Genomic DNA, 26,835 nt, shown 5'->3' on the forward strand with positions numbered 1-26,835 from the left:
CACCACCATTAAGCTCAGTGATCACTACAGAGTCCAGGTACCTTCACTCGAGGAAAGATTGTATCTTGCAAATATATTTAGTGCCATTGTGTGGATGTGAGCACATCAGTTTATGTTTGCATTAGGCTGTGCAGTTAATGATTAATCATGCTTTGTTGCCTGAATAACTGACTATACAGTGAAATCTTGGTTTCCCTTATCAGTCTAATTGTTTCCAGAAGAACAAAGGCATCAGTATTTGTCACTCCAGATTGTGGGGATACCAGAAACCACTTGTAGCTGCTGTTTAGTCGATGCAAATGCAACATTAACTGTGCTTGCTGCAAACCATAGTTTCACTACCTTTTGCAGGGGCTTAGGTATTCAGCCTTAGCACAAAACTATGGGTCCAAACAGATAGGCCAAAATAAAATTGCTTAGGGGCACTTTGGAGGTATGCTATTTAAATGACGCATGTGTCCTAAGAGGCCAGAAGTCACGCCAAAGCCACGATCCAGTCCTAAGGAGTGGAGTGCAGCTTTGGCGCAACTTCTGGACTCTTAAAATGTGTGTGTCATTTAAACAGCATACCTCCAAAGTGACCCGAAGCAGCTTTATTTTGGACTGTCTGTTTGGGCCCTATGGTACCTATATCTCAATGAGTCGCTATTTTAGGCTAAGCCCAGTTTCACACGTTGCCTGGACACAAAATTGCTGCAGATCTTAATAATAATAATTAATAATAATAATAATAATAATAATAATAATAATTTATATCTCGAGGAATCCAAGCGGATTACAGCAGTAAAACAAGATACAGTTAAAAGAGAAATGCATCAAAAATTCCAAGATCCTCATCCCTATGTTTTTAGGGCAGTAGACTTCTCAATAACTTGTTACTGGGGAACATGAAGTGGAGGGTACTAATTTGTTCGTGTCCTTCCTGTGGACTCCCTAAATCCTATACGTTGGTCACTGTGAGAAATAGGTTGCCGGACTGCATAGGCATTTACTCTGGTCAAGTAGGCTTCCTCTTATACTCCTAGGAAAAGTAAATATAATATTTTAAATTCTGCAATAATTACAGCTAAGCGAGTTCTTTTTTAAAAAGAGAAGGCACACCTAGGTCAGCTGTTTTTTGGAAAACCAAATGCCAACATTCATCTGAGGTCCCACCTCTCTTGGCACAATAGATATGCAAGGGGACAACCTCAGGAAGACTGTTCCAGAGATAAGAAGGGAAGCCTCCCACTTTTGGTGAGGTTTTCATAACATTTAATATTGTACACATTGTTCTCAGGGTCAATGAGGCATTAAGTAAATATATCTACATTTGTCCTGCCAATTACACTAGTTTCCAAGGGAGGGAGAATCTATTATCCTAAACAGTTTTTCTACCCAAGTGTTTGCTTCCTTGAATGTTCATGGTACAATAAATCAGTCTCAGAGCTGCCCATTGGTTTCTTCATCCCCTCTCCCTCTTCCATTTTATGGGGACTAAACACAGCTCACAAGCCACAGTTTTGCCCACATCTGTGCTAAAGGAAAGAAGCATCCATCCCCCCCCCCCCCGAGTTTGTGTCCCAACATACATTGTTTTAAAAAGCCATATTAAGAACAATTGATTCTTCTTTTTTAAAAAAATATCTGCTGGTCATTTGATGAAGTGTTTGATATAAATAAAGATAACAAATCAGACCACTAAATGTAGTAGGAATGCAGATGGGTGAAACTATCACATTATAATAATTTAAATTCTGAGGTGGTAATGCACCACCGCCCAAAGTCGAAACATCTGTCAAACTTCACATATATGTTTTGTTTTTGTTTGTTTTTAAATCCCCCCTCTGAATGACAAAAAGAAGATGAACAACAGCCTTGCTGGATTAAGGTAAAGATTTATCTAATTCAATACTCTATCTCCACCAGTAGCCCACCAGATGCCCCTGGGAAGCTAAACACAGAGCATGATTATTGCTAAATGTAATTATTAAGCTGACTTTGCACGTAATACAGCAATCTCTGAAGAATATGCTGAGCTGTCACGGCCATCAAACTGAGCCACCCATAAATGTGGCTTCCCTATTATCAGCCTTGGAAACTCATCAAGACAAGAGCCATGCAGAAACAAGGCTGGAGAAGGCTAATGATCAAGCTTGAATGTAGGGCATATGCTCTTTGCCTAGACAAGTAGTTCAGCATTCCCCAGACATCTGCTACTCAATTACACAGGTTAGGAGCAACTTTCAGGAATTTCTCATCACACTTTTAGAGATATGCCTAAAGCAATTCATTTTTATAATCATTCTTATATTATATGTTTATATGTATGTGAATAGCTGGGTTCTTTTTTTACTTTGTACTACTTGAATATAATTTCTCTCATTAAGTAACATTCAGTTTTGTAAAATAAACAAATGGTTTAAAGTAAAGTGCATGTGCACCCAGGAGAAGTCATTCATTGATGAAAATAAAGTGAATGGTCAACTTGGCTGACCACTGTAGCCCAATTCTTGTCCCTTCTTCTGTAACCAAGCCTTAAGGATAGGCAACAGAGACTGATATATCAGGGGCCTAAATACATTAAAGCTTGGAAGCTAAGCAGGGTAACTCCTGATTAGTACTTGAATGGAAGATAACCAATGGGTATCAAGTGCTGTAGATTATATTTCAGAGGAAGGAACTGGCAAGACCACTTCTGAGTATTCCTTGTCTAAGAAAACCCTATAACATTTGTGAGTCCACCAGAAGTCAACAGGTGACCTAAAGGCATTTGCACATGCGCATGTGTATGCGCACGCACACACACACTTTTGTATTAAGTTTAAATGGGGAAATGCAGTCAAATGAGAAGTTGCCTTAATGTAGGTGGGAGGGAATCATAGTAAGTCCAGCCTCACCATGGAAGCAAAATACCACAAACAACACAAGCTTTGTGTGCAGGTCATGAGAAATCTTAAGACTCTCATGTTCCACAAAGCATTCAGAACTGGACAATATCAGAGAAAACCCAAAGTCAAATAAACAGTGTTACTCAGCTACCAATGTTAGTTTAGCCAAGGGTATTATCTGTGCAGATCTCCAAGGACTTTATTTACATTAAATACTTGTTGTAGCCTTTGGCTTTGTGCAGAGCGGGGGGGGGGGGGGTCATTTAAAAATCTGATCCATTACTATACATTCTCACACAGAATATGAAACAGAACATAAAAGATGTGCTGACTATTTATTAATAAAGCCATGATATGTAACTGGAATGTCTATTCAGATTTGGAAGGAAAATATATTTGACATTATTCGATTCCTGGCCAAGGTCAGGAAGAATGTCAAAGTGGTAAAAATTCTGTCCATTGTTTCCCCAGCTATTCACACATTAAGTGTTTCAGGAAATTATTCTTCACAGAAATGCAGACAGGTTATTTGCACAAAAAATGTGAGGTTTTCTGCACACACCCCAAATCACCACCTTTTGGAATAAAACTTCTGTTTTTGTGCAAGAGCATATGGTTGTTTTGTGCAAGATTGCGGGCAGAATTTTATACAAACAAAATAAAACCAAAAACCAATAGTGGCCATTTTTGGGTGCTTTTCTTGTTCCAAAGGCACTAAACTTACACAAAAATTATGTGGCTATCTGGAAACATGTGGAGTTTCATGGAAGGATGTGGGGATTTGACAAAAGAAAATCCATTATTATTATTATTATTATTATTATTATTATTATTATTTCATATAGAACATCCATGTATATTTCTATGAAGAATATTTTCCCTAAACACTTCGGGATGTATGAGTGCCAGGCAAGACCTGTGCAAAAATATTAGTTTTCTCTGTGGCTTGGGGGGTGGTTGTAAAAATTATACTTGTGAGGATAAAATTTACATCCCTAGTTCATTGGTAGAAGTGGGGCTTGCAATAAACTATGGCAGTAAAGACTTCTCTTCCCCAGGATAATTAATTCCATTCTGCTTTCCTCTAGGCTTTCTGTTTTCTTCCCTCCCAATAGTCACTCATGTTGCCAGTAAGCATTACAGGCAGTGAGAACTAGTGTGGTGTAATGGTTTGAGCAGTGGTTTACAACTGTGGAGACCAGGTTTCAAATCCCTGTTCGGCCATGGAAGTCTATTGGTTGACCTTGGGCAAGTCATAGTCTCTTCTCCTTTGAACAAATCTTGCCAAGAAAACCCCATGATAGGGTTTGCCTTAGGGTTCCCATAAGTCAGAAATGACTTGAAGGCACACAACAACAATGACACTGAATACTTGTGAGAGAAAGTAGTATTGCTTTTTTGTGTTTCCTGTTCAGTTAGGAATTCACCCTGCTAAAGAACTGTTGTGCATTCACAAAAGTTGTTAGTTCCTCGAGCCTTCAGATACAACCCTCTTGTATAAGGATGGTGCTGTTTTGTTTTGTTTTTGTTGTTGTTATGTACATAATGCACCCATCACTGAACACTGAAAAAAGAGGTACTACTTATGGTTATATGTCTATACAATAAAGGTCCATCAATATCTTGCCCTGCATTATGAGAAATAGAAAAGATATCTTTGCTGGATGTTGCTGGAAACAGAATGTGAGACTAGCTAAGAACCCGGAAAGCTGCTTTTTAAAATTAATTACTGTATTTACAGTTACAGTCCCAAAGCTTCCCAAGTAATTTGTTACTGATACAGTCACAACTTTAAAGTAACTTTTACATTCTCATTCCTTAAAAGTAACTACAATTATTACTTTTAGTTGCTTAAAAATGAATGCTACAAGCCAGTGGCCTGTGGTATAAAATGTACTTTCTTTCCCCTGTGGCACCCACAACAAAGTATGAGTCACAGAACAACCCAGCACTTGAACTATGTGATATTTGTCCTCCCCAATTTAGTAAACCACATTCCCATAACTTGAAAAGTAACAAACCATAAAAATAATGAAGTGGATATCCGCTGAAGTTATAATGTACCTTGTATCTTACTTAATGCATAAAGAATTAATTTCAACTAGTTAATTAATTCTAGATTCTTTGATAGATGGTGTTTAGTGTGTTTCAGCAATGCAGCCTTTGGTATGCTGTGGTGCTTCATGTGTAGATAAAAAGAACCATTACTTATTCTTTCCAATACTTCTTCAGATACTAAAGCAGGGGCAAATCTAGTACTATCTGCAATGTTCCTAAGAATAGGACTTTGCTGGTGCTGATGAAAACATCCCAGATTTTGCACATGCTTTGCATAGATATCAATCTCTGAGGATACTGTGACCATTTCACCACAACATTTGGAAGGAAACACATCTTAATAGGAAATAATTTCCCAGATCAAAGTATTTTCCATCATATTAATATTTCTCAAAGTGAGAGCTTATGGTAAACAATTGGAAAAATAAGGCAGTGCAGCTGAAACAAAATTCATGACACTCGAACATGAGAGATAACAGAAGACAATTGCCAATTGCCTGAGATGGTCTGAAGAAGAACACCTAGCTTCCACAACAGACTGTCTCTAGTGCACATTAACAGATGCAATGGACACACACCCCATTTCCTTCCTTAGTAATTTAATCTGACTTCTGTACAATTTAGAAAGCTTTTGTTTGTATTTCAGTTGTTCTCCAGAGAAACAAGAAAAACTATTTCCACACCATCATCAAGGGCAAGGAGGTGAAGGAAACCACATTACCACTTGAGCTTCCAAGGAAGCTAATAACATTTACTTCAAGGTGACACTAGTAAAGCCACCATGTTGGCAACTTCACAGAACTGCTGTGACATAATAGAAGGCTATGGGGAAAAAGGACATAACTGATCAAAGTGAGGCTATATCTGCACTGCAGAAATAATAATCCCGATTGACACCACTTTAACCACCATGGCTCAATGCTATGGAATTCTGGAAACTGTAGTTTTGTGAGGCATTTAACATGTCAGAGAACTCTAGTGCCACAACAAACTACAGTGCATTCAGCCATGGCAGTTAAAATCGTGTCAACCTGGATTATTTCTGCAGTGCAGATGCAGCCTGATGGGGTTGGAAGAGATGGGGAGAACACAGTTTCTAGGGCTGAGTAAAGGTGTGCACCTCAATTTCATCACCCTATTTGATGGATACAGCATGTTGATGGCATTTCAGTGGTTTACAAGGGATCCTGGAAACAGGGTTAGCTAGTAGTGGGGCAAAGTCCATTCTTCACTCCTTTCCCCCATTTTCTATACCAGGAAGATACCAGTGTGTGTGTGTTGGGGGGGGGGGCAATGCCCTATGAATTGGCTTCATGAAGATACTACACAGTCAGTGCAGATTTATCTACATGATAACCTATGAAGACAAATCACAGGCAGAGCACTGCTTCTTCTCTCAATCCATCACCTTCTGCAAAAAAATTTGAAAAGGAACACCAACCACAGGAGAGAAGTACTCATCACTGACACCTCAGGATTATTGTCAGACAGTACTAACAATGAAAAGTGGAAGGGAAAACATTTCAAAGTCATACAGGCATCAGGAAAAAGTTCAAACAGAATTTTTCAACCCAGCTGCAAAAAGTTTCCTTCCCAACCCCTTCACTCTCCCCAAAAGATAACCAGCAATTTTTTTTTATCTCTTGGCTTTCAGCAGTACTGTTAACATCAGTGCTATTTAAAATACTCAGAAGTAACTAAACTGAATTAAACATATGAGAGAAATGAGGTTCATAGTATACAGATCCCTCCCGTCAAAAAAGTGTGATAATAATATATATTAGCCTTGATGGCAGAAAACAGAGGCATCTATATTTTTAGATGAAGTGGAGAAGGCTGCAAGCACAACTCCTCCAACAAGTACCAAGGGAGTAAAGATTTCTCCAGGCCAAAGAAGCAACACACTACATTAGATAAGAGCTACAAAAATAACTTGCCTCCTGAGGTCTTCTTTAAATGCTGTCAACTTCACTTGCTGTAACCCTTGACACCTTTTGTTGCTTATGCCCCCCCCCCCCCCCCATTTCCTCTGCATCTAAGAGACTAGGATGAAGCACCTCAGTAAGTGTCATTAGCTGCAAGAAACAAGCTAAAAAGCAAAAAGCTCCTTTGCCTTTTTCAGGTCGAGAGAATGGATGGTAATCACTACCTGAAGCTGCATACAGACTATCTGCACAGAAGTTCTGCAACATTGATATAATCCTCTCTGTGTTTTTTATTTCTTATCCCCTTCCTGGACTCCACCCCATCCCCTACCACCATCCTGGGTGGCACCTTTGCCCCACTGTGTAGAAACAGGAAACTTACCAAACAGCACTGATTTGGATAGATAAATAGAGTTCTCTTTGGTTGCAGAGGGAAACGTCTCTTTCTGCAAAAAATTAAAGATAAAAAAAAGACCTATTGAGACAGGCAACATTTATAAAGCCAAACATGCATGTTAGTATAAACAATCGTAGATATATTGGGCTGGATGGTACTCCAAGGGCTGTCTAACAATTAATGCATCCTTGAGAGGCAGCCATCCAACTTCTGTTTAATAACCTCCAGCAAATGTCATTAAGGCAAGTACACGGGACCTGTGGGTCCTGGGATCCATACTGACCACCTCACCCCTTCCCATAGGATTCCCCAAAGACCCAAATCTTACCAAAAATAAATTTTAACATTCCAGCCAATTTTTGTACCCCAAATGCCCTCAAAACCACCCAGGTTGCCTCAAGAACATGACAGTTTGGATCCCTTTTCCTACAATACCCCCTCCATCCAAACTTTGGGGGGGAACCCCAGGAAAATCACTCATTTTTCAGCCAAAATTCTGAACCTGATGGGACATAGGGAGATTATCAGACACCTGAAAGTGACGGGAGCAAAGTGGGATGCTCCTGTCACAATTGTACGATTGAGGTAAGAGCATCAGACAACGTTGCATGATCTTGCCATTATCCTGACCTTGTCCTGTCTGTGGGGAGAAATTCTCCCATTGTTTTTCATTAATGGACAGGAGAATTCCTCCCCACAAATGGGTCAAGGATGGGATAATGGCGATATCATGCAACACCATCTGATATTCTTGCCCTAGTCGCACAATTGTGATGCGAGCATCCCACTTTGCTCCTGTCACTTTCAGGCATCTGATAATCTCTTAGGTCATTGGTGATTGTGATACTGTACATTGTGGGGAGGTCCTGAAGTGAACTGTTCCTGCTTCCTTCAAAGTTACCCATCCCTGCCTTATGTGTTTCCTTAAATCCAGGGTGGGCAACCTCTGGCATCCTGGGGTTACTTTGGAACTTCCTAGTAATCACCAGGACCATGCTCTACACATCCACACATACCAATACACAACTCTCCCCACACACACATGTGCATATCATACCCACAAATATAGCCAAGTACACACCCCTCCAGCAACAAGGAGATGCACTCAGGCCCTTGGGTATGAATACAGTTTGTTCTGCCAATATCTCCAGTGGGAAGGAGGGATTAATCTGGTCTTCTTTTTCCTACAATATTGCCTATACAGCCATGGGTGAGAAAAGTCAGGAAAGACAATGCAACTAACCTTTTTAGATGCACTGAAGTGCCAAGATTTATACAAAGCATTCCAAACATGGCTGCCCCTTGATATAAGGCAGGGCTGAGAAATGAGTGGTTTTTTTTAAAAAAATGTTGCTGTTCCTCACAACCTCTGCAATCCAGCAGATCTTGTCAGATTCCCAGTGGTGACAAGTGAGGAGTGTTGTAGTCCAAAAACATCTGGAGAGTCACATATTCCCCAACTTTGATATAAGGGTTTGATGCTACTAGAAAATACGAAAAACACACACACACCCTGCAACCATTCCCCTCTGACTGCTAGAACTGCCCTATTCAGCTGCAACATTTCACTTATGGTTTTATTTTCCCAAAACAAGAACACTAAAGCTATTAAATGACTAGGAATAATAACCGAAAAAGGCAAAAACAAAGCTTAGTAGATATTCCTGACATGACTGTGAAGGTCTGCATATTAAATTATGGCAAAAGAAAAAAAAAACTTGAGTGGAGAAACATTTAGGTTTCCCTCTGCCAATATCAACACGACAATCTGTCTCTGATTCCTATTGTATAAAGCCCAAGTACTGCAATTATACTGTATGTTGTAATGTACACTTATTGAGGAAAGAACTGAGGTATTTCAAGCCGCAAAGTTATGCTACAGAGGGTGCTTCCTCACAAGTTTCCTCTGGAATTAAAACTCTTTATTCTCTCCCTTTTTTCAAGAGCTGCTGCTCCATACGATTATGAAATCATGACCTGTCATATTGTTTCCACAGCATTGGGATTTTGTTTTGGTTTGATTTGAGGGACTGGCCCCAGAAACACAGAAGAACAGACTACAAGTGTAGACAGTCTTAGTGCTGTTTGTCCAAGTTTTCAAAGAGGTATCTTTCACATGTGCACTGACCTATCAGGATGGTGAACCTATCACTACATTGAACAAACATGTTGTTCTCCTTTGCCCAATCCAGAACATCTGGCTTGCCTTGATGCTCATTCAAGAACACTGACAAGACAGAACATCAAGGAACTTGAATTCTATATGGAATAGTTGAAAAATCAGAGTATTTTTAGCCTGGAGAGCAGACAATTAAGAGTAGGCATGATACTGATCTTCAAATACGTGAAGAGCTATCCTACAGATGTTGTAGCAAACTTGTTCTTTGTTGCTCCAAAGAGAAGAACTGGAACTAATGGGTTGAAATGGCAAACACATTAGGAGAAACCTCATGTTACAAAAGGTGGTGAGCTCTCCTTCAATGAGGGTTTTTAGATGGAGGCTGACTAGCCATTTCTCAAGAACGCTGTAGTAATATCTTACAAGATTCTACAATGAGCAGTGGAAGGACCCTTCCAAATTTGTGATTCAGTGATTGTCTGCCTCTGTAAGGCCTCTTACCACACAATTCTGCCTTGAGGATACACACACACACAGAGAAAAAGTGTTTAAAGAACACTGCTGGATTTTGGAGTTAAAGATTAATCGCTAGAGATACGTAAGATATTCTGCCTCCAGAATACTCTATCTCGTTCCCTCTGGCTCAGCCTCCAGCTACGCATTGGCAGAAATCACTGTTGCTGATCAGAGCTCTGAGAAACTGAAACTTTTCCATTGGCCATGTTGGCTGGGGACTTCTGGGAGTTGTAAGCAAAAAAAAGTTAACTTTTTAAAAAGTTCTGTTACTAAATGCGATGACATTCACTCGGGAATGACTGCAAATTTTTCTTCCTTTTATTTTTTTATGTAATTTCATGAACATATTTTTAAACAAAACCAACCTGTCTCTTAATTACAAGTTGTTTAGAAGGGCACATTTTAGGGAAGAAACTGTCCCATCATACTTGCTTCAAGTCCACTGATCATCTGACTCAGTAGAGGATAGTCTCCCCACCTTTGTTTCTAACTGAAATTAATAGCAAAAGTTATTTTCTAAAATAATAATAATAATAATAATAATAATAATATATTTTTAAAACCTGCTTGTTCAGGTACAGTCGGCCCTCAATATCCATACATTCTTTATCCACAGATTCAAAAATCCACAACTTGACAATATTTTAATAATATATACATTCCAAAAAGCAAACCATGATTTCGCCATTTTTATATAAGGGATACCATTTTACTAGGCCATTGTATTTAATGGGACTTGAGCATCCATGGATTTTGGTATCCACAGGGGGTCCAGGAACCAAACCCTAGCAGATACCAAGGGCTCACTGTATTTCTACACATGCCCCAACCTTCTGTATTCAAACTGAGATAACCAGCGCATGGAAAGATGGGGCACAGATGGGTTTGGAGGCTTCACTTGTTAGTTTCTTTTTAACTGTAATCACGTTCCTTCTCCACTCATAAGGTTATTTTCAACCCAGTAGTGTGAAAGTGGAATGGAAGTTAGGAGGGTTACATGCAAAAAGCACAAAAAATTCAATAGTGTAGAAAGCCGATTGCTCTTTGTGTAACGTAAAGCATAAGATCAATGAGTGGAGAGAATATGGTAGTCTTTATGTGGAAGCACACAGAACTAGAAGCAGCTATCATGAAAAAGGAAGTTTCCCATAGAGAAAGGGCATAGAGGATAATAATGTTGATAGACTTTCTGTAAGACTAGTATAAATGGTAACATATAACAATTCCTGTCTGCAGATTGTTTGGCTTTCTATGGATGTTTGTTTGTTTGTTTATAGTATTTCTATATCTCCTACCAGCCTACAAGGCTTCTCTCAATGACAAATGAAAGAAAGATTTAAAATTGACATGAAAATAATTGGTTTTTGAGAATTCAGAGTTTGAGAAACGCTTCCACTTTAATGATAAGAAGTTGGTATCTAAAATGTATAAGATGTTATTGAAAATAGAAACTGAGAAGGAACAAGTTAAAGAATGTATGATTAAATGGTCACAAATATATGTCATAATATATATTCAGAGCAATGGAAATAATGTGGAAGAAAGGACTCAAATTTACTTTGAGCTATGGTCTTAGAGCAATTTTTAATTAAATATTGTAACATTAGTATTTGACCCCAGAAAATATCTCTAAGATGTATAAAAGTCCCTCAGATTTGTGTTGGAAATGCCATACTGCCAGTTTTCTGATTTTTTTTTTCAGGTAGTCATTGCCTATTTCTGGACAGATAGAGTCATGGGAGTCAGGAGAGTTTTCAGTGTTTTGAAGCATGGGACGGGGGTGCCTCTCACATAAGCCAACATGGAGTAGAGGTCTTTGAGATACATGATATTTCAGCATAAACATAAAATAAAATGAATTGCTCATTAGGCCTTTATCACTACTTGCAGCCTCTGCCATGGTTTTAAAAGGTGCCCGATACAGGTAGCTTAAAAACAGGGACATGGACAGGTCTACCGGATTTTGTAGCACAGCTTATTGCCTAAGAGGGACGCCGCCACGGATAAACTGGAGACAGCACATATTGGAAGAAAAGGCCACAACTTTATTAGCGTATCAAAATTCAGCAAGCATAAAATGTAGGGTTGGCTCCAATGCATGAGGTCTGGATCTGTCATTCATCAGCCCAGTGCTGAGTGAATGAACCAAGGTGCTTGGTCACGGCCAAGCTTTGGGATGGCAAGGGATTTTCGGTTAACGCTCACGCTCGAACGATCGCTCAAGTGATTGACCGCATCTCGGCAAATGCGCATCAATGCATAGCTATCCCTTGCCAACGGGGGGTGCTGTGCTGATGATGCCCCCACAATGGCAACACCGCATCACTCGCAGCCACCCCCCGTGTCCAGGTGGACTCCCGATCCAGTGCTACGCAACCCTGGAAACCACGCCCACCAGATCCAAGACCTATGCAACCGCCACACAAAGTTGTGACAAACCCACATAGGGAGGGTGGGTGGGTGAGCAAAGTGAGCAATGGTGCCGGCTCCCGCGCCTCGTGGACCTTTATAGGCCCACCAACCAATGGAAGGCCAGGGAAGGGGGGCCAGAGCCCGCCTCCCGGCCTCCCACCAATCACGGGCGGCGCCACCCTATGACGCCGCCCAATCAGGGACGCTTCCGCCCGAAGAGCCCGCTGGGACCTGTAGTCCCAGCGGCACGGGCGGAAGTCCCGCTTCCCGCCCTTCCCCTGAGCCAATCACGGCTCGAGCAGCCCCGCGCTGGGGCTTCTGGGGCTGCTCGAGCCAGGAGGGGCCCGAGCCTGCCGCGGGGGCATCCCCCAGCGGCAACCAGGACATCCCGCCGAGGCGGGCGGCCTCATTTATAGTGAGACTATTCTCCTATAGTTCCCTGAAAGCAAAATGATTGGTGTCTACTATAGCATTTCTAGAGATCAAAGATCAGATTTATCACGCAGAGCACTGGTTTTATAGTGAGCAGCATCCAGTCTAGTTCATTGGCAATTTAAGGGCTGTTAAGTATATAAGTATGAGGATTTACTACAGAACAAAGTGCCTTGACACTCACATGCATGAATACATACACTATAAATCTTAAAATTCAGAGACAGCCAACGTTATTTAATCAGAGTCATTAATTCTTTGTAGAAATGGCATGCAGAGCAGCTAATGCTATAAAAGCCTAGCAGATAGTTCTCAGTGAAACAAGTGTTGTCAGTTTTTCCTGAGCCTCACATTCTAAGACAAGGAGTGGACCCTGGCAGCTAGAGGATAGTGCCTGACAAATCATGGTCAGCATCTTGAGAAAACAAAGAACAACAATTGGTTATTCAGGAGAAGGAGAAAATACTGAACATGCCTACATAATTCCTCAGGAGCAGAAATCCAGAGCTTTGAAGGAGGTGCATTCATTGGGGGATTCTTGGAGCTGTCGTTTTAAAAATAAAGTCTACCAAACTCTGGTAAAAACAAACAGACATGGAAGACTGAGCAAAGAGCAAAAGCTCTGAGGCTTTTCTCTCCCTGCTTCTGTCCCCTCAATCTGAAATTTTGTTCCTTCCCTATGGAGGAAGTTGAAATGAAGTGGAAAACCATGAGCATTTGTGTCAAACCCTGACACCTGGGAGGTCAATAAATAGCAACTTTATTTGTTAGCATTTGGAGCAGCAAGTCCAATCATTTTAAAAGGCAGACCAAAATGGAAGAGAGAAATATGCAGCTTCCTCCTGCACACTAGTTTGGCAAGGTTTGGCAAAAGAGTGGTATGCAGGCAGGGGAAAAAACCCATTTTTTATAAACCATGTCTTCTTCCATAGCAGCTTTTGGCACTGGGGGAATGAAATAGGTACTATCGTCTCAAGATATATATACCCACACATGCACACATACTTCTGTATCTCCTTAAAAGTAGTCCAGCATGATCCACTTGTGTCCTTCAGATGACAACACAAGAATCCATAGCTATTTGCCAGCTCATCTGATCAAGCAGAACAAGTATCTGTTAGGAGCTTTAAGCAAGAGCAAATTTCCTCTTCACGCAGGATCACAATCACTGGCTTTGAGCCAGACAAGGTGCTCAGAGCACAGAACATTACTGTTAGGTGTAACTAAGCTTTGTCCACCTTTACTCGAAAAATGTCTGTACATATTCTGCTTTTGAAAGCCAAAGTTCTGACAGCTCCTTACAGTGAAGCAAGGCTGCTGTACCAAGAAGGAGTAAACAGAAAAAAAACAAAGGAAACCTTAGAGTCCAGCAAATAGAGATTGGCAGGTTCTAAGTGCTACTTTTCTGTAGGGACAGACACTGAACTACAAAAGCACATTCAGGAAAGACTTCATCCACCAGCTCCTTGTGGATAAAAAGTAGCAGCATTGAGAAGATGGTGAAAAAAGCTGGGAAAGCACAGATTTTCAGGGTCATTTGCAGCATCATGTCTGCAGTAAGCAATGCAATAAAGCAAGCTTGAGTCAGGAAAGAGTGGGGTTCCACTTAGCCAATCATACCGAAACCTTGTGCGCTTACCTACAACAGGCAAGGTAAATAGAAGCTGCCCTTAGAAGCCTTTACTGAGCAAGCATAAATACCAAAACAGAGAGAACAAAGGAAAAAGAAGATAAGCTTGCCTCACCAGCTACCCTTAGCATAGATCTGTAAGTTCAGCCACCAACAAGAAAAGTAGAGGCTGGTTAAAGAAAAAGTTGTTTCTGAATGCATTTGGAAGATGCCTTCAAGTGTTCTCAGGAAGGTTCAAAAGGTCTTTGTTTATTATGTGAGATTTACCTGACCTTTAAAAAAATCGTATGTGCATGTTGTTAGTTTTGAATAAAAGTTTGCTGAAACATGTGGAACTGCTCTTTTTCATAGTATCGGAACCTATCCCTATTCTTGTCATATTATTACTGGTTCTAGCACAAAATTTTATTTTAATGAAATAATACCCAGGAAAATATCTACTTTGTCAAGTAACGTATACCTACACTTAGTCTACTTAATTACAGCCATTTGTAGCCCACACAATAATCCTCTTTAGCAATACTGACACTAAATGTCATAGGTTTTATTCTTACTTAAGCAATAACTAGAAAGCCGTGGAAAGGAACAGCTTAGATTAGCGGTAGTGCTTCAGCACCAGATGATGATGATAAATATTTCAGTTGGTGGTTTTGCTTTAAAAAAAAAAAAGGCTTAAAAACCACACCAAAGAAATAGCAATGGATGGATAGGATGGAGAGGGCTGAATATTATTAGTAATAGAAGTAATGTCCTGCCTTTCCCCAGATTGGCAGCTTACAACAATTACAAAAACTGTTAAAAAGCCACAAAATACAAAAATTGAAACACAAGTAAAGAATAAAAATAATTAAATCCAGGTTAAAAGGTACACACAGGCCAGCAGAACAGTTAGCAATATTCAGAGCACTGTATAAGACAGGTCATAGCCTGCTGGAATAGAAAAGTTTTTGCTTGTTTGTGAAAAGAAAGTAGGGAGAGTGCCCCTGTGCCTTTGCTGGAAAGGGAGTTCCAGACCCTGAGGGCAATGACTAAGAAGGCCCTCTCTCCTGTTCTCACCAGCTTTAACTCTGAAGGCAGTGGAACAGAGAGAAAGGCCTCCCCAGCAGACCTCAGAGTACAGGCTAGTTAGTAAGGGAGAATTCAGTCTTTCAAATAACCTGGACCTGAGCTGTGTGAGGCTTCAAAGATCATAACTAGCACTTTGAATTGTGCTTGAAAGTAGAGCTGCTGCAACGAAGGAGTTGTGTGATCCCTGCGGTCAGCCCTAGTTAGCAATCTGGCTGCAGCTCTTTGGACCACTTGAAGTTTCAAAACGCTTTTCAAAGGAAGTCCAATGTACAAAGTTTTATAGTAATCCGACCAGAGTGTCAGTAAAGTATGTGTCACCATAGCCAGATCTGACATCTTAAAGAAGAGATGCAGCTGGCACACAAGTGTTAACTGTGTAACTATGTGTACTGTGTAACTGTGTACACCTGGTCTTCCAGCTCAGAACTAAATACAGCAGTATATCCAAGGTGCGAGCCTGCATCTTCAGGAAGAATGTAACCCCATCAAGCACAGCCTGAATTGCTGTTTCCTGATCTGCCTTTCGATTGACCAGGAGCATTTCTGCCTGAAAAACTACAATAGATATTTTCAGTAATAATGACTTTGTGGAGAAGATGCTTAGATTAAAGCACAAATCACTTATAATCCCAGCAGTCTAAACTGCACAGGCTACAACAACAGCATGAGAGTAAAGCCTTAAGACCCTGCTTCAAAATAGTATCTCCCAGATGATTTGGACTGCAGTTCCCATCAGCGCCAGACAGCATCACCAATGATCAAGGATGATAGGGGTTGTAGTCTGAAATATCTGAGTAGTACCAGGTTGGAGACAATTACCTTAAAGGATAAACCCATATTACAAATGTTAATTTCCTCTGAAACTGACCATATCATAAATCCCTTATTATCCAAAGCATGAAAAATGTTTTGAATCTTTTTGTACTGCAAGGGTCCCTGTGGGCAAATAGACAGCCACTAAAGAAGTTTAATACAGTATGTTCACTAATATATTGTTCATCAATACCTATCCCTAGATTCCCCATATATGTTCTTCCAACAGGTGAGAAGGAGAGAACAGAAAAAATAGGGTAAAGCAAAGTCAGAAGCCTACCAGTGTCCCTCTCATCATGTTCCTTTTCCAATTTGAACTTGCACCCACCTCTTCCATGCAATTTGCAAGCATCAGTAACCCCTCCTCTTTTAATTATGCAACAACCTTGGCTGCCTTCTGCAAAACAAGCTGTTGTTATTGTTTGTAGCATCTTTGACTGAAAAGGGCAGCCAGCCTTGTACAGCCCAAAAGGCTTCTCTGGGCTACCCTGATAAAGCTATATTTGCCATGCGGTTCAATTGGTTTATGTGCAAAAAGATGTTGATATTTGCCTATTGCTACCTGTCATTCTAAAGACATAGAGGCTGCATTTGGAAAGGGTGCATTTCTGGACTATACCTGGCAGAATACCCCAATCTGTATGTACAGCAGCCATGCTGTCTGAGGGATTTTGGAAACTTTGGTCCAATAAATATATACATTTTTGAGCACTGCCAGCAACACTGTGAAAATTAGAGGCAAACAACTGAAAATCTTGGTTTGAAGGTCTTTAAGAGAAATCTTTAAGCTCCACACCGTCAAATTCCACCTGTAACTCCCATTAGAAAATACATGTTCAGATATTTTCTTTCATATACTTGCCCCATTCTCTCCTCTCACATATCATTTTGCATATTATGTCTCTTGTAATTCGTAACTATTCTTTCCCATATCATCAAACAGGGAAAGCCAGTCTTCCCAACTGTCAGGAAAACCCATAAGAAAGAATAAGAGACCATCAAGAATTTTGTACCATTTTCTCTCAGTCTTACGATTTTCCAGAGTGTGATGGAAAAATTGTTATGTGCAGGAAAAAAAACGGTTGTGTGTGCACACAAAAACAAACAAAAAACTTTTCTGCAGAGAAACAGGCTTATTTTGCCAGAACAACAACTCATCTCATATTTATACATCCTTGCAGAATAATTTCTTTGCAACACTTCAGAACATTTGGAGAAGAATATTCATTTTCTCCTAAAATGGGAAGAAAATAATTGTATTTGTCCTTAGATACAAAGATGAAATAGTTGAAGATTTTTATCTCTTTTACATCCCTAGTCTAAACCTTAATTTATTCACATAGAGAAATAACTTTACCAAAATTTGCCATCATTTCCACACATCAGCATTTACAAATGGAAATGTTCAGAGAAAATAGAGGAGAAAAGTCATGCTCTCCAGTAGCAGGGATGGGAAGTTTTTAAAAGGTGACTAAACATGATAACAAGTGTTAAGTACTGTATTAAGAGCTATAGAGATAGTTAAAGGGTGGTTGGTGGACCCGTCCCTAACGGATCAGGGTAGTAGGATCCACTTCTCAAACAGACACTAGCAAAAGTATCAGCAGCTGCAGAAGGAGCAATGAGAAAAAATCATGGGTGGATTTGCCCAACAACAGATCCAAATGCCATGCTGGAAAGTCAATGCTGAGGCAGGTTATTGCATACCGCAAGAGTACAGCTCAGTACCTCTGGTCTCAGAGACTATGAAAAACCCACGCACTACATCTCCAGATATGATTCGTGTGGATTTACATTAACACCTATAATGTACTATGAGTTAAGACAGAAGGAGAGAAAAAGAAAGAGAGAACTATTGAAATACCAGATACTTTTGCTAGTGTCTGTTAAAAAGTAAGTCTTACTGAGTTTGTTGGGTTACTTCCAAACAAGGGCATACAGAATTGCAGTCTTTCTCTGATTTGGAATTCTATAGCTACCTAGAAACAAGGAGGGACATTTCCAAATTGCTTTTAAAAGAGAGATCAAGAGACCAATGATGCCACTTAATAATATTTAATAATAATAATATTTATTTGTATACCGCCCTGTGGCGAACCAATCCGGGCGGTTGACAACAGTAAATATAACAAGAGTAAAATATAAAATTAAAAACATTATAATCCCTCCCCTCCTTAAGAAAGTATTAAAAAATATGACAGATTAAAAACACAATATCAAAGCATAAAACATAATTAAAACAAACTAAAAACCCTAGTGTCCCTCTGGAGATCCTCAACCATCACTAAAGATGGGGCCACGAGAGGAAAGAGGGGATCAGGGAGCCCGGGCCGGGATGGTTAATCTGGAAAGGCCTGCCGGAAGAGATCCGTCTTGACAGATTTTTTAAAGCTGTCTAATGATGTCAACTGACGGATCTCATCTGGCAGGTCGTTCCAGAGTTTGGGGGCGACAGCAGAGAACACCCTCTGGGAGGTCGCCACAAGCCTAGATTTTAGAGGCTGCAGTAAGTTCCTCCCAGAGGACCGGAGAGCGCGGGGAGGATTATACAGGAGGAGGCGGTCCCTGAGATAGCTTGGACCCAAGCCATTTAGGGCTTTAAAGGTAATAACCAAAACCTTGTACCGGGCCCGGAAGCTAATAGGCAGCCAGTGGAGGGACCTCAGAACCGGAGTAATGTGGTCCCTCCTAGATGTACCAGAAACAAGCCTGGCTGCCATATTTTGTACCAGCTGAAGCTTCCAAACCAAGCACAAGGGTAGCCCCAAGTAGAGTGCATTACAGAAGTCCAGGCATGAGGTTACCAGTGCGTGCACAACAGTTTCGAGATCCCTTACTTCCAGAAAAGGGTGCAGCTGGCGTATCAGCCGAAGCTGATAGCAGGCGCTCCTGACCGTCGCATTTACCTGATTTGTCATCAGGAGCGACGAGTCAAGGAGCACCCCCAGACTGCGAACACAGTCACTGGAGGAGAGTGTGACCCCATCCAGGACTGGAGGTTGCAACCCAATTCTTGGTTTCGAGGCCGCTACCGTGAGCACCTCCGTCTTATCTGGATTCAGTTTCAATTTGTTTTTCCTCATCCAGCCCATTACCGCTTGAAGACATTCATTGAGAGAAGAAATGCCATTGGAATTCGAGGCCGACGAACGAGACATGGAGAAATAGATTTGGGTGTCATCAGCGTACTGATAACACCCAGCACCATAACTCCGTATTATCTCACCCAGCAGCTTCATATAGATGTTGAATAACATCGGGGACAGAATAGCCCCCTGAGCCACAAATGAGGTTCCTCTTACTGGAGCTACAGTCCCCGAGCAGCACCCTCTGGGACCGACCCGAGAGGAAGGACCGGAACCACTTTCCTCCGTCACATTGACTACAGGGTGTCAGAAAAAGATTAGAATACAACACTGTGCAAAATTAAGTCCCTTCTCCCCTCTGGTGACCAGGTGTCACAACTGTAAAGGAGGAATAGCACTGCAAAATGTAGGACATTCAAGAAAAAAATCACAAAATTACAAGGACATTACAAAATAATTACAAGGGCATTACAAAATAAAAACTAAGCACACTAATATAAATTCATGTTTCTTAGTCATTCTCAAAAGGAAGGACATTTTGAAATTCTTCCTGGACAGAAAGTTGAAATGTAGAACATGCCCTGGGAAAGGAGGACATCTGGTCACCCTGCTTGTCCCCACTCTAGATCCCCACATTTCCCTCAAAGTTTGGAAGTAACCCAACAAACTCAGTAAGACTGACTTTTTAAACAGACACTAGCAAAGGTATCTGGTATTCAGCCTGGAGAAGAGAAAGGTAAGAGGTGATATGGTAGTCCTGTTTAAGTATTTGTATGGAGTGCCATATTGAGGATGGAGCAAGCTTGTGTTCTGCTGCTCTAGAGAATATCACACAGAACAATGGATGCAAGCTACAGGAAAAGGGATTCCACCATTAGGAGGAACTTCCTGAGAAAAAGAGCTTCTCGACAGTGGAACACATGCCCTCAGAGAGTGGTAGTCTCCTTCTTTGGAGGTTTTTAAACAGAGGTTGGATAGCCATCTGTCAGCGATGCTTTGATTGAGAGTTCCTGCATTGCAGGGGGTTGGACTGGATGGTCCTTGAGGTCTCTTTCAACTCTTTGATTCTATTATTCTATAGTTAAGTCTCAAAGATTCCCTCATTTTGTTTTTCAACAGGGAAAATTATAAGCATTTATTCTGGGTTGTTGGCATCTTCATTTGTTTTCTTTTTCAAGGAAATAACATCTCTATGCCTGTAAACATTAAAGGAGCAAGGCACATTGCAGAACTTACACAACCAAGTCATGACCTTTCCATTAACCAAGAAGGGCATTGTCTGCCACCTACACCACTACCTGAGAGGAGAATACTCTGCTTTTATACTTGGTTTACCTAGTCTTTTACCAAACAAAATAATAATTATCAAACAAACCAAAGGAAAGGGAAGTTGCATGAGTGGAAAGCAGTCTTTATACATTTTGGAACTCCAAAAAGAAAGAAGAGAAGAAATCAAACACACTACTGTTACTCCAGTTAAATTAGTACAAAAAATATTAAAATTTGTGAATCAAGAGTAGGAAATTCACGGATTATGAGAAAGCACAAAGCACAGGTTACAGGAGAAAAGCTCTCAAAATTTTCATAACTCTGTGGCATCAGCTACAGCCACAGGTTGCATTTTATAGAGAGCATAATTTTAACTGATTTTCACAGAAGAAGGGTATTTTAAAATGACCAGTGTAATCCTTTGAAAACAGAAAACAATTTAGGTGTAAATGAAATCACAGACACCACAACTTTCTTGTTTGACTGAGATTCAAACAAGGTACAGACAGATATGCAATACAGATTATAAGCCATTGTGATAGAGTGGTTTGAGTTTTGTGAAGATTTTCATGCCAGCGTTTTACCAATGGTAAAAACGCCAGTAAAATGTTCAGGAAGCACTTGTGTGTGAAAGCCTGATGCACTTCCTAAATGTCAAGGAATCGTCCCCTCGCCTCCAGCATCCCTGAATCATTTAGGAAGGAGCCATTTCCCATTAAAGCAAAGTTTCTGTTAATGAGAAATGGCTGCTCCCCGAACAATTCAAGGACACTGGAGATGAGGGGATGATTCCCTGACGTTTAGGATGCGTGCCAGGCTTTCACACACACATGCTTCCTAAATGTTTTGCCAGCATTTTACCAGCACTTACCCCATGGTAAACACTGATATGAAAATCTTCTAGGAATCTGGAGACCAGAGTTCAATTCCTTGCTCAGCCATGGAAACCCACTTAGTGACCATAGGCATGTCACACACTCTTAGCCTCAAAGGAAGACAACAGCAAACTCCCTCTGAACAAATCTTTCTAAGGCGGGTTACACACCGCCATTTAGTACGTATTCTATATGTACTAGGGTTAGGAAGGGGCGGTGCTTCCGCACCCCCTAACCCTAGTATGTATAGAATACGTACAAGATGGCGGCGCCCTGTTCATACGGGCGCCGCCATCTTTACGTATCGGACGCATAGCATCCAGACGTGTCGCGGCGCCTATGACGTCGCGCGGGAGCCGGGCGGTGTGACTGGTACGGCTCCCGCACGGAGCAGGCAGCGGCGGCAGACCGCCGCAAAGCAGCGGTCTGTAGCCCGCCTAAGAAAACCCATGATAGATTCACCTTAGGGTCACCATAACTCAAAATGACTTGAAGGCACACAACAACAACAACAACAACAACCTTTCATCCAGTGTTTCATTTTTAATGCCCTCTGTATACATAGGCATGCACTCAACATGTTCAAAACACAAGAGTCTACCATGAAAACAAAAGGGAAGTGTGCTTAGCAGGAACTAACTCATCCTAAGGACACACCTCAGACAGGCTGAAATTTCTGTTCTAGAACATCAGACTTAAAGGGCAGAGAATCCAGAAATTATTTCCCTCCCCCTGCTGAAATCCAGGGGTCATATTTACTCAAATTCTCCCAATTGTATTTGCCAAGTTGCCCTAGAAGGAAATGTCAAAGTTGTTCTACTGAACAGTCAAGCATAAATGGAGGAAAACAAGGTGTCTCTAATGCAGCACAACATCAGCAAAACCTGACAATAACAGAATTCTTCTGCATGAATTACCGGGGATTAGTTGTAACTATTTTATAGTTCCAATCCGCACCATTTTTAGGTCTATCTTCTTACAGGATTACAGTCTCTCCCCCTTTCTCTCCAGCCCCCTATATATAAAATGAACAAACAGTTCACAACTGACTAATCCAGCTCAGTCTATATACAGAATGAGATTTAAATTTTTAAGTAGACAAAGTCTCAGTGTTTGCTTGACAGAAAACCATAATTTGATTCATCAAGATTAAGGGAGCATTTGAACATTTTCTAACCTACTGCTTCTCAGGCGATCTGATGTGGAGACTGGGCAACTCTGGTTTTCTAATGTGAGGAACAGCACTATACATATTTCCATTGCTGACAACTGCTTCTTTCTTTCCTGGAAGTTCTTCATGGACTGGCAGCTAATAGCTCATGCGCTGGCACCTGTCCACAGACAACCGTTTTGAGCGTCACTGCTCTAAGCAACAGTTTTCATCATACAAAAAGTGGCAGTACAGCCACTGAATTTAGGCAAAATGCCTGACAATATCCTCAGTTTCCTCCAGGACAGGTCCTATACTGTGTCCATGGTACACTAGGTGAAGAACTCTTTGGCCACAATAGCAAATACATTCCTTCCACTAAAGGTGGTTTAAATATTATACAATGGATGTTGTTATCCATTGGAGTTTGGTTCCAGGATCCCCCATGGATAACAAAATCTGTGGATGCTGAAGTCCCATTAAATATAATGGCATAGCAAAATGGTGACTCTTACATAAAATGGAAAATCAAGGTTTGTTATTTGGAGTTTATACTTTTTTGGAATATTTTCAAGCTGTGGATGCTTGAATCCATGGATAAAAAATCCATGGATAAGGAGAGTCAACTGTACAATGGACCCTTCCCATCAGTGGGTTTTGTTCCAGGGGCCCTTGCAGATGGCAAAAAACATGGACAGTTGCACTCCATATTATTCAGTGGCAGCAACATGCACACAGATGTGTACACATATGTATGTCTGCATGCACACACCACCATTGAATAATATGGGGAATGGTGATCTGCAGGTGGTCAAATCTGCAGATTGCTAGCCCACCAATATGAAGGATCTACTGTACAAAGTATTCTCTTTTTCTGATCAGAGCTTGAAAAATTCAGTCAACAACCCTTAAAATCTCCCAGGCAACATGCTGATAATGATCAGTCTGAGTGTGGGGGTTATCAATATCATTATCATTAATTCATTAATTCATTAATATCTTGCCTTTTTTCCAATAATGAGACTCAAAGATGCTCACAACAAGCTTAAAACTATACAAAAATATGAATAAAATTATAAAGAAGCTACTAAAAACAATTGTAAAGTTTAAACCATTTAAAATGTATTAAAAGACTATGTAAAAATTGATAAAACAGTACAGCACACCATTAAAAGCCCATCACAGTCAATTTTTAAAGCCTTGTGGAATAAGAATGTTTTTGCCTGCCACCAAAAGGAGACCAAAGAAGAAGCTAACCTAGCTTCCCCAGGGAAGGAGTTCCAGAATCCAGGGTCAGCCACTGAGAAAGAGCTGTAGTTCTCAAAGTACTACAGTGGACCCTTGTGATACGCTGGGGTTTGGGTCCAAGATCCTCCGTGGATAACAAAATCCATGGATGCTCAAGTCCCATTAAATATAATGACATAGCAAAATGGTGTCCCTTATAAAAAATGGAAAATTAATGTTTGATATTTGAAATGTATACTTTTTTTTAAACATTTTCACACTGTGGATGCTTGAATCCATGTATAAAAAATCTGTGTATAAGAAGGGCCAACTGTATTTCCAATCTCTGGCTTTGTCTGTTTCTCCTTTACAGATCGTGTACCCAAAAGTATTTAACATAGAAGCAGACACATCCACAGTTTTGGAGTGCCTACTCTTTTTCTTCTAGCACATAACAACATTGGCAATTCACTAAGAAAGAGGGCTTCAAGACTGAAATACTTTCACATGCAGTCTTTACTTTCCCCTTGTGCCATGAAAGAAAGCATAGGTTATAGGCAATTCCATCAAAAATTAGTGACTAGTAGATTTTGTTCACTTCTGAGATTTTTAAAATCAATATTGGATTCATTGCTTCCCATAATCAGTGGCTCATTTGATATAAATTATCAACAGAAGCAATTTCTTCACTTTGAAATAAGGGTAGGAAGATAAGAATATACTCAGAGAAGTTGGCTGGAAAGCATCAAACCAAAGGTTAGCAGCAGAACCTGGACTATCCCAGAGTAAGCAAGAAATCCATTATGTGTTATGGTTGCACAATCCTTAGCTGAAATCTGAAAACACAATAGAAAAAATGGGGAGGGAAAGTAAAATGCAGGTAATGTATTTAGCCCTTTGGGGTTTTTCCCCCTGCATGCTTGTTACCTTTAAATACACATTGTCACAACCAAGCGTTTCACAGTGATGCACTTCAAAATGGTATCTGTGTAGAAAGCAATGATATTAGCATTTACTTTCTGCATACAGTAACAGCACACTAGCTTTGATTATTGAAGAGATATTATCTGACTGCCAGAAGCTAAATGTGTGTGTTCTTTAGATGGAACATTATCTAGCTAATAAACTGATGAAAACCTGTGCCAGAGACACATATCATCGTAACCCTCCAAAAGCAATAGGGTGAAGGGGTGGGGTAAAACAATGGTACTGACTATAAAGCACCCATGCAGAAAAAGCATTAATAGGTATTTTGTCAATAGGTTTGGTATTCTTGCTTATATAAAAATTACTGAATGAAGAGGGAAAATGGATCAGTAGATGATTTTCCAGACCATGGCCTCAGTTAGATGTTGGAAATACTACTTTTTGATTTACACTTCTCAGACTTCCACAGAACAAATGACCACAGGACAGGGTGACAGAAAGTAGGGTACATTCTTGGAAGTCGAATCCAAAATGTTAACTTTCTGTAATCCAAGCTCTGGCTATACATGGAAGCAGAAATATTTCCATGTAGGCCCATGACCTGCTGGTTTTTAGTAGTTCCTGTCAAGCAAGACAGACCATTTCCAAAATACGTTTCACATTTCTTGAAATCCGAACCCAAAATATGTCTGCCCATCCCTATCCTTTCCAAAGCACATCCCCATTAAAAAGTCCAATAAGGATGGATCAATGCAATGATGTTTTGTGGTTATATTCCTCAACAATAAACATAAACACATCCAGCCGCTATGAAGAAACTCCAGTCATGCAAAGTGTCAACATTTTTCCAGATACACTAGATTGTTTTGGTTCTTTGAAAGTGAGCTCATGAAACCTGCTCCAGCAACCATAAAAACAATGTAGATTATACTGACTTTTATTAGAGTTTGTGCAGAAATCGATAAGGGAAAGTACAGGTAGAATGAGTAAATACTCCAGGCTCTTTGGTTCATGTTCACAAAGACAATGACAGAAGACCCTAATAATGAAATTACATTTGACAATAGGGGATTTGTTGTGATGCTGTGGTTCTTAAACTCTGGTCCTTTGACCCCTAGGAGACTGTGATGTCCACGAAAGGGTCTGCAAAGGACTGAAGGCTCCTCAGCCCACCTTTTCTCTGCAATGGAGTGGCCATGTGAGAGAAGCCAAGGCAAAGGCTTGGTTGGCTGGCCCTGCGTGTTGCTGTTCAATCCACTCCAGCTGCAAATTGATGGAAAGAAGCAGGAGAAAAGTCACCCCCTACTCCCCACATCGCCTCCAATGTCTCTAAGGGAATGTTTAATGGATGGGATAATTGTTAATGGTTCCGCATTTAGTCATCTTCATCTTCATCAGTTTTAAATCTGTTTGGGGGGGGGGGTTCTACAGCAACAAAAGATATTTAAAGGGGGTCCCTGTTTGTTTTTTAAAGGTTAAGAACCACCATTTTAATGGATTGCAACTACTCCCATTCAACATTCATGCTTTACTTTCCTCATTGTGACAAATATTGGGTGGCTGAAAGATTTGATCATTCACATTCCATTTAGAATGGAAAATACTTGGTGGTACAACTTTCTCCTTTAAAGGAAAAACAATGTGATATTGTGGATAAAATTTCTTGCATGCACAGACACTGCTGGGCAGCCAGTGGTCTTCATACTGCCATCTTGGGAATGGAAAACCAGAAGCATGCTTTAATATTATGCCTTTGTATTCTAGGATGTGCTACATTCTCAGTAGTGGGAATCATTAAGAGAATGGAAACAAAGCATCCAATATCTTAAGGCTTTTTATACAAACCATGATGCAGGCACATTTGGAATGCTGGGCACAATTCTGGTTATCCTTCTTGAAAAGGTTACCATAAATCTGTGGAGGAGACAGAAGAGGCTAGTCCAAAGGAGTAGAAAATCCTCTTTCTGAGGAAAGGCTCACATGCCTTGAGGTTTTTTGGTTTGGGTGAGGAGGGGGAGAATATTATTAAGATGGAACATGATTTTATCTTTAATATCTGTG

At 40.5% G+C, this 26,835-nt stretch overlaps 1 protein-coding gene across 16 annotated transcripts in view; it reads right to left on the minus strand.

Annotated features, from left to right (window-relative positions):
* The window catches only part of PLCB4 (phospholipase C beta 4), a 214,531-nt gene that overhangs the window by 122,305 nt on the left and 65,391 nt on the right, over window positions 1-26,835 (minus strand). For all 16 annotated transcript variants that reach the window (XM_089519296.1, XM_089519297.1, XM_089519294.1 and 13 more), the window contains one exon: window positions 7,236-7,299. The gene's annotated coding sequence lies outside the window, so the exon portion shown is untranslated. The remainder of the gene's footprint in view (window positions 1-7,235; window positions 7,300-26,835) is intronic.

The sequence above is a fragment of the Sceloporus occidentalis genome, unplaced genomic scaffold (genome assembly GCF_023333645.1).
Source record: "Sceloporus occidentalis isolate IW3139 unplaced genomic scaffold, rSceOcc1.0.p SCAF_4, whole genome shotgun sequence".
Lineage (NCBI taxonomy): Eukaryota > Metazoa > Chordata > Lepidosauria > Squamata > Phrynosomatidae > Sceloporus > Sceloporus occidentalis.